Raw genomic sequence first — 9,593 nt, forward strand, 5'->3', positions numbered from 1 at the left:
AAGCAGGGAAGTGTTCATCTGCACCCAGTTCCCCCCCACCCAGCACCAGTGGGACCAGTAGCAAAGTTGGGTCCTCTCTGCATGACAGGCATCCAGGACCTGCATGCAGCTTGGGACTGCTCCTCTTCCTCACATGCACAGGGGATGTGGCAGTGCAAACTGCATCTGAAAGTTCCTGTTTCCAGGATTTCCTTCCCCTGAGGATCCTGGAGACCTCGGAGCCCTTTCACTGATCACTGCAGATGGGGCTGTGGTCCTTCAGAACCGAAGGTATCCCTTGGGTGCACACAGTGTTAGCAGAGCACAAACCAGGCATCAGGATAGTGTATATTACAATAATAAAGGCTTAAAGTAAACCCTTAGAGGTTACTCTTAGAGGTGAATCTTTGATGTATCCTTTGCCACTGGGTAAAGCCTTAGGGACTATCAGTCGTGGTTCACCTCTTTTTGTCCCCCTTGTGGGACATGGCTGGGTACCCTAGGGGCAATGTGGTGGGCCTGTATGCTAGAGATTAATACATCTGGAGTCAATTGTATCTTTAGGCTTAGAAATGGGACTTTAACATGATGATCCTCTTTGCTGTTCACTGTGTGAAGGGCAAAGGAAACATTTTGACCACACAGCAGCTTTCCAGTGTCTGAAGGGGCTATAGGGATGCTGGGGATAGACTCTTCATCAGGGACTGTAGTGACAGGACAAGGGGTAATGGGTTCAAACTTAAACCAGGGAAGTTTAGATTGGATATAAGGAAGAAATTCTTTCCTGTTAGGGTGGTGAGGCACTGGAATGGGTTGCCCAGGGAAGTAGTGAATGCTCCATCCATGGTTCAAGGCCAGGTTGGACAGAGCCTTGCGTGCCATGGTTTAGTGTGAGGTGTCCCTACCCATCGCAGGGGGTTGGAACTTGATGATCTTAAGGTCCTTTCCAACCCAAACCATTCTGTGATTCTATGATTTAGGAAGCAGCAAATCTCGTCAGCTTGTCACGTCCTGGCCAATAGCCTGGGCAAACCCAAGCAGCTGGAATGTTGTATCTCTCACCCCAGCAGAGATGGGTTATGGAAGATCCCACCCCCTTGCCATGGTTCATTCCCTCTGAGCTAAGCTGTGACCCTCCTGCTGCATCACTGCAGTGAGTTGCCATCAAGAGCAGCCTCCTCCTTGCTTTATGCCATTACAGGTATTTGCATGATGGCAGCTATAAGGAGCTGGTTTTCTGATGATGCTGTCATCTTGTCATCTTCCTGGCAAATTAGCTCTTACTAAAGCCCCCCATTTTAACTAGCTAAAATGGTAACTAGTATTGCCCTATTAGTATTTCGGTGTACAGTAGCAACACTGGGAAAATGCCAGGAAGTTGTAGTTATTAATGCTTCTTTGCTTGTCAGGATCTTAGGTGTGGGATGTGGGTGATTTAAATAATTCCCATAGATTCATCAGCTTCCCATGTCACATGGATGGGGACAGGAGGAATCACACGCACAAGCATGCTTAACTAGGGAGCTGTCTATGGAAGCGCTTTCATCTACAGGCATTAACCATCTACTGCCAAACAGATCAGGGGAAGAAAAGGCATATTCCCTTGTCAGAGGTTTGCTCTGTTTCCTGCTGTTTTTGATGACAGCATCCTGCATGTGAGAGATGCTCCCAGCATCACACCAGTGTTCAGTGCATTTGACCATCAGTGAAACACAAGGGCTCTGAGTAAATCAAACCTGGTTAACGGGAAGCTGGTAAGTAAAAGGAATAAACTAAAAGAACCTTTGTACTCTGATGGGAAGAGGCTTATTTGACAAACCCCGATGAGCAGGGGACCACCAGCTGCATGAAACAGAACAAACCCCAAATGGCTGCCCCATCAGATGAGGAGGAATTTAGTATAGGGGAAAAGGAGTCACAAGTTTCTGTAGTTCCATGTACTGAACAGAGGCTTTCAGAGAGATGCTCTGACACACATCTAAGTATGTAATGGTCACATATCTGGAGCGCAGCAGGGATCTCCAGCTGCAGATACTGCCCACAGCAAATGGGCTGTGGGGTCAGGAAAGGAAAGTCCTGGCTCTCTCAGGCCATCAGTAACCCATCTCTCTGTGTTCCCCCTGGAGTAAAGCAGAGGCTGTTACAGTGAGGGTCCCCATGGGCTCAGAGGGTATCAGTGGTACTGCTGGTGGCTGACTCCACACCAGGCTGCTGGGAGGAGGTTTGCTGCTGTGGATGGGAGGTAGACTCAGGTCCTCTTGTTTCCCAAGGTGTTTGTCATCCCCAAATCCAGGTCTCTGGACACATCAGGTGCAACTTTTACAGTGGATGCAGGCTGTGAGTCTCCATCCATTGCCCTGTGCTTTAATCTATTTCCCTGGAAGCTGTATGGGGCCCCGGCCCTGCTCAGCCGGTGCTGGCATCTCTCCCATCCATGTTTCCTGACTCCCTGTGTGCAGGAAGTGGTTTTTGGGATGTAGCGGATATTCTTTGTCTCTGCTTCCTATTTCATTTCCTGCTCAACCCCCTCAGCCGGGTGCGTGTGCTGCCGACAGCCTCCTGCTTCCTTGGTTTGGTCTGTGCCCCACCATTTATACTCTGTAATAGATGGAAAAGGCTGGGGTTTGGTAACTGATGTTAGCCTGGGCAATATCCCATGTGCTCGGGTATGGCACTGGTGTGCCTATCCCTGCAAAACCACCACAGCTTTTGGCCAGGCTGCTCCATCCTTCCAGGAGACCCTTCCTGGTGGCTCCTGCTCTGCACTATCCCCTCCTTTGGGTGCTGGGGGAGCAGAGTGGGTTTGGGTGCAGGTTGAGGGCCTGACTCCACTCCTCAGCCTGCCTAAATGGCTTTATTCCCACAACTAACATGCACTGGCACGCTGCAAGCGCTGCCGAAATCCTGTCCCTTTCTGACAGCATTGTGGCTTTTCCTCTGGTTTCCTTTGGGATTAAATGGTCAACTGAGAAAAAGCACAAACGAGGGCTTTAAGTAATGATCTGGACCCGCTGGTGCTCCAGAAGCCCCCGAGTGCCCAGCCTGGTGACACAAACAAAGGGCTGTGGCTGATGTTTTCCCACCATGACTGCTTTTTGGCCGGGCCTGCCCTGCTCAACCTGACTTGCATGACAAGTGCTGTGCCTTAGTGAGCCAAACGTTAAAAGGCTTTGGAAACTGGGACCTCTTCATGTCTCAAATTGACTTTTAAGACTGATGGGCACTTGTCCTCGGGCTGTTGGTTCCTGCATCGTAGGCACAGGTACCTTCCTCTAGGGAAGATGCTCTCCCTGCAGCACTTGGAGGGCATCTGTTCCCCCTACCCCCCCATCCCAAATAGAGCTGCAGGTGCTCCTGGTTTCATTCTCTTGATGTAAAAAGACACTAAGTTTCAGCCTCAACAGCATGGGATTAGGGGTTTTTAGATGCACAATTCCTTAGGAAATGTAAGGTTTGTTTCCATGAGCTGTAGTATCCGCTGCTGGGGGGGGCAGCAGCTGCCCAGGATTGTTCAACAGACACTTGAACAGAGTGAGAGCAACTCCCATTGCTGGTAAGACATCCTTCATAGAACATTTCTCTCTTGTTGCTTAAGGTAAGGGGGAGACTTCATTTTCCCCTTGCTGATGCTTTCCCTATGCCTGTGCCCTGGGCCCAGGCATGCAGCTCTCTGTGCCTCTGTTGCCTTCACAGCATTTGCTGCTGCCAGCTCTGGCTCAGGGATGGGGTGGCACAAATATATGCAAAACCTATGGCTTTTCCTTGTCAATTTTAATGAATAAAGGGGTTCTTTTTTGTTTTGCCCAGAAGAAGCAGCCATGGGAGCAGAAAGCCGATGGCTATTCCTGAGCACTTGTGTCCTCAAAGGGGGAAAGGGCTGGAGCTAAAGCACTTACTAGGTAGCAATTTGCAGTGCTAGAAAGTGGATTTCTGCTATGGAGAATGTGTGTGTGCAGGGAGGAGACCGTTCTTGCCTTGATGGTGACCAGGTGAGTGCATCTCTGGGCTGGGAAAAGATGGGCATGTCCATTGGTCCCATCCCATGAAGCTGGGAGCATGGCGTCAGGTGCAAAACTGCCCAATTCCTTGACGGCAAGGTTCACAGAGAACCTGCTTGGGAATAAAATAAAATCATTATGGAAAGTAGGGAATATTGAGGGGGATGTGCCTGGCAGCCTGGTGGCATGCAGCAGATTGGTTTCATGGCTTATAATCCATTAATTGCCATAGGGTGCTGGAGAGATGCTAATGCTGCTGGGCAAGGACCAGCCCCACTCTTCTGCCTCAGGTGCTGCTTCAGGCTGGCCCCGTGGCAAAGGGGTCTTCCTGCTGCTTGTCTTGGCAAACCCTGTGCTGTGTCTCATCCGTTGCCAAGTGCCATGAGGATGCTGATGCTCCTGGTGGTCACCAGGCTTGGAATCATTTTGGAGCTTCAAAGGCTGGATGATTGCTTTTGTTTTCTGTGTTCAGCCAATACTAGCAGCTCTGACAGTTAATCTGGTTAAGGTCAGAAATCAGTGAGACTGGGTCTTTCCATAAGCCAAAAGGAGCCCATGGGCAGATGAGCATCAGGCATCTGCCATTACCAGGGGGTTTTCCTATTTCTATCGTCTAATAATGCATCAGGGAAAAATAAGGGGTCTTACAGGGGAATTGGGATGGATAAACTTTGCATTGTCAGGAGTGGGCAATTTGATATCTTGTCCTACCTACAGCTTCCCATGGACTCTCCTGCCATGGCTCTGCATCCCAGCAGCATTCGTCCCTGCCATGGTGGATGGGGAAGCCAAGGCCCATACATATCTGCTGCCCCTGAACAAGTCCTGTCTGGAGTCCAAAATGCAATTTACAAATCCTAACTCTTTAACTATAGCCCCATCTAATGGTGTGATCCCAGCCGCTCCCTGCTCCACGCTGGCGTTGGGGTGGATGCAAATCCATGTCCGGAGCTGGGGGTTCCTCATGGTGTGCCAGCAGTGCTGCTGTGCCAATCCAGATGTTCCCAGTCCAGGACACAGCAGCAGCACAGGCTGCCACTGCCACCACACTTGGCCATGTATGAGCTTCCCCCCCTCTTTTGTTTGCCTCCCACCCTCCCTTTTTACTGGCATAAAACCCAGCACCCCAAGGACCACTCTGATGAGGAATGTTGTGCTCTGGCTCCTGCCACCCCAGCGTGTCCGTGCTTGGATGGATGCTCTGGGAGCAGCAGGATTTGTGCTACAGGAGCCTTATCCTCCAAGGCCCTCTTCTGCAGCCAGGCTGGTGTCCAGCACAGCATTCCAGAGCCAAGGGTGTGAGCAGCTTGGTGCCACCAGTGCTCCTCCACAGCAGGGTGGGCAGAAGGTGCTCCTGTGTACGTATAAGCAGCACTGGGATTAATGGAAAGCAATTAATGGGGAGCTCTGTGGTCCATAGAAGGGTGCCCTGCACACACACAGGAGGAGCACATCACCAACAGCTCCATGGATCATACTGTCCCAGCCACATGCACTGGCTGCTGTGGGGACAAGGACACTGCCTGCATCCCAGGCAGAGCCATGGGAACACGGCTGCTTCCCAGCCCTTTCCAGCAAGGAAAACGGGAAAAATCTCCAGCAACACCATGGAATGGGCCCAGTGCATACAGCCCATGTCCCTGGGCTGAACTCTTGTAGCCCTGCAGAGCCATGCCCTAATGTCCCAGTGGCAACAGAAAGTTCACCTAATGGGGATTTTAATTGGATTTAAATGCTACATATGGTGAAGGCATGGAAAGCCGTGGGAAATTAAGGTAGCAGGGCTCATTTTGCAAGGACAGCAAAGAGGACAGATGCCCAGCAGGCACCCAGCCACTGGTCTGTATCCCCCACCTTAAAACCAGCTCAGAGCAGGGCTTTTCCAAGCCTTGCTGAGATAAATGCTCCTAAAGCAGATTCCCCACTCAAGAGGAGGTGTTCAGGTGGGTGTTTCCTTTGCTCCCCCCTTTCTCCGTGCATGAGGTTATTCCCTGAGCTCTCACATGACATGCTCCCCAATACCCTCATGCTGGTTGAGTTGGAGCAGGAATGGTGATGCTGGGGCTCTTGGAGAGCCCTGTATGAGCATCTGAGCATTGAGAAGGAGGTGGCATCATTGGACATCATCCCTTTGGCTCCAGACCATGCACCATGGTGAGAGTGAGCCCCATCTCTCCCACAGCCCAACCCCAGCTCCAAGTTATGCCCTAGCCCTCAACAGCACAGAAATCTGTCCAACCAACACCTATGCCCTTCTGCTATTTCTCTTTTCACCATGGTTTTTGGCCTTTGCCCTTCCCAAGGGGCTCCTCCTGCAGCAGGGGCTGGAGTGGGATGCTCTGGTGCAGCTGTGGCTGGCTGGGCTGGCACACACCAAGGCAGGGCATGCAGGAGGCTCCTTGTTTCCCTGTGGTTTTCATTGGCTTCGTGGCTACTGGAAGCCCTCCCTGGGGAGGTTGGGGGGGGAACCCAGCACTGCTCCCAGCAGGGAGGCTGCAGGAGCAGAAAGCGGCTCTTTGTAGGGTCCCTTCTGCTGGGGGGGGATCGCTCACCCCTGTTTATGCAGCACTGGTGGGCTGGCTACAAAAGGTTACCTGTACAAATGGGTTTGGCACCAGCATCCCAGGGACAGCCTTGGCCAAGGGAAAACATTGTCGCCAGGCTCCAGGACAGCAGTGTTACTCATCCGGGGAAAAATAACCCTGGACAGCCTGCATGGGTTTATTCAGTGTGGCTTCATCTCCAATGGGCAGCAAAGCCAGTGCTATGTCACCTATGTCACCCAGCTTGCCTTGCCTTGGGTCTGGGCAGGCCTCAGGGTCCCCATTCCTCACCGAGGGACACAGCAGGACAAAGGGCAAGGGATGGTTTCATTGCTGGGATGCTCCCCATGCTCTGCTGTGCCAGGGCAAAGCCAGGCACTGGGGCACTGTCTGTGGGCTTGGCAATAGGCACAGCTGAACCCAGCATTAAAACATCTCCTGCCTTGCTCTTCCCATCAGCAGCCCAGCACTGAAGCCACTTCTCTGTGTGTATGAAGCAATACAAGGCTTAATGAGAGAATACAGGCATTAAAACCTTCTGGTCCCTGCAAACCAGCATCAGGTAAAGCTCTGCTGGTTCCTCTGCACTTGCTCTGCAACCTCATATGAGTATCCTGGCGCAGGGTAACTGCAGGTAACTTCCTGGTGGTTTTATGGCATGTGTCAAAGATAAGAGCATGAGAAGTCAGATTCAAGTCAATAAGTGACTGTTTAAACCCTCCAATGCAAAGGGCAGGACCTTGTGTGGCTTATGCTAGCTTGGAAACCCCCTTTTCTCCCTTGGTGTGGAGCTGCCCTTCAGCTCTGAGCACCACAGAGTGATAGCAGAGACACAGAGGGTGTTTCATCCGGCACAAGAACCTGGCAATGAGGAGGAACAGTCCCATGAGCAGCTCAGGAGGGTTCCACTGCAGCTGCATGGGCAGCCCCTTGGTCCATGCTACCGAGCCTGCTCCCACCTGCCCTAAACTCGGTCCCCTGCACCCTGTGCTGTAGCTTAATGGCTGTACAGGTGTTGTACTGATGGAACGGAGGCAGAGGCCAAGCATTTGTTCTGCTGGGTGAGCACTGCTGCCCTCCTGCCCACAGCTCCAGAGTGATGGGGGAGATCCCATGTTTGAGCTTACACAGACAGCAGCTCCAGACACACTTCCCCAGCACATCCCTGCTGAGCCGGGGATGCTGTGATGGGAGAGGAGCACAGACTGGCACAGCAGTGCCCAAACATGCAGTGAGGGATAACACCAAACCTCCTCCTGAGCCCTGGCACAGGTCAGGTCAGCAGGGAGCAGTGATCATCACTGAGCAGCCATTCCCCAAACAGTGAGCTCAGGAGCAGGAGTGGGGGCTCACATAGAGCATTGCTTACTCAGATCTGACCTCCAGAGAGGTGTTCAGCTCCCTGGTTAAAAGGAGCAGGTTTCTTGTCATCTTCATGATGGAGATGGTACAAGGTGAGGATAGTCAGGGTCAGGAGGAGAACTTGTTGGTTTTCCTCATTCCTTGCAAGTTTAGTTTTAGGATACCAAATGATAACCTTGCATATGCAATATCTCTATTGCATTGTGTTATCTACATCAATACTAATCCAAATGGTTTAATGTATGTCTTTAAGCCAGTCCAACATGGTTTCAATAAGACACCTTTGGAAGGTCATTGATGTGCAACCGACAGGTCTCAGATATGTGGTATTTGGGGAAGGATTTTGGATACTGCTTCATACTCAGCTTAACCTTCCGGTACCTGAAGCTGGACCACATTGGACCCAAAAGCACATTGCTCACACTCCTAACCCACCCTATAAAGCAACTGTCAGTGCAAACACCCGAGCCCGGTGTTAAGCTGCTGTGGCAGAGCACAACTCTACCACAGGGACTTGCACATCTCAATGACAAACCAAGCAACCCCAAAAGGCTTCCCTTCTGTAGGCTGCCTCCCTATACAGACAGGCTGGGAGTGGAAGCTGGAAGCTCCTGCCACTGGGCCTGGCCTGCAAATGAATGAGCAGCAGGAGCTGGGGTTATGAATTTGACCTGTGCTTTGAGCTCCTGGGGGAGATCAGAACAGACACAGCCAGGAAGCAGCAGCTCCAAAGAGAGGAACTGTGATGTCCACAGACCCTGCAGGGACAGGCGTTTGAGCTGGGCTCTTGCTCTAGCTGGCACCTTTGAGCAGCATCATGTGTATGGGAAGTGATGGCCCAGTCCCTGTAGCATGTGATGGGGCAGCCAGACGTGGAAGGAAGAGCAGAAGCTCCAGGACCTGAACCCAGAGGCCAGGAATCGAGCTGCACAGGCTGGCAGGGATCAGAGGTCTTGAGCAGGCTTTGACAGCTTCCCTTTGCTCTCTTTTTACTGCAATCACAGCAGAGGGTGGAAAGAAGAGGATGGGGATCACAGGGTCTGGTGCTAGACAGAGGAGAGCTGTCAGGAAGGAGCCAGCCCATTGCTCTTCTGTATCAATGAGGCTAACAAGTGCCCTGAGCTGTTTGCCTGATGGACTGGCTAGCACCTGGGTGAAGGATGGCTACTTTGACTTCTTTGCACTTCATCAGGTCTCTGCAGCCTACTCTTACACTTTATAAGGCAACTGCATAATGAGGAAGAGGTTAAATGCCTGACCTATCATCCTTTGGCAGCAGAGGACTGATCTGAATGACCCTGCTCATTATGGCTACCTCAAAGCTTGCATCCATTTTGCTGCTCTCAATCTGTTTAAGCTGTGACTTACAAAGAACAAGGCAAAGAGTGCTAAAAGCCAAGGGGTTGGAAAGAGAGCGAGGAGGAGGAGAGGCAAGGATCATTTCATAGAGCAGCCAAGCAGCTCAGGTAGCAAGTGGTTTCAATGGCACTGCTCATCCCTCTGGGACAGCAGTGCCAAGGAAACCCGGCCTTGGCATCTCCCACCCAACTGCCTTGAAGAAGAGGCTGCACAAGCACCATCCATATTAATACTGCTGCTTGAAGCATCATTGCCTCTCCCCCAGGTTACTGAGCTTTCCTCACAGGACCAGCACATTTGGAACCCAGCTTCACCAACCTGCTTGTGTTTCCTCACCCAGATTTACTGCTAG

This window comes from Melopsittacus undulatus, chromosome 3, assembly GCF_012275295.1.
Source record: "Melopsittacus undulatus isolate bMelUnd1 chromosome 3, bMelUnd1.mat.Z, whole genome shotgun sequence".
In the NCBI taxonomy this organism is placed as follows: Eukaryota; Metazoa; Chordata; class Aves; order Psittaciformes; family Psittaculidae; genus Melopsittacus; species Melopsittacus undulatus.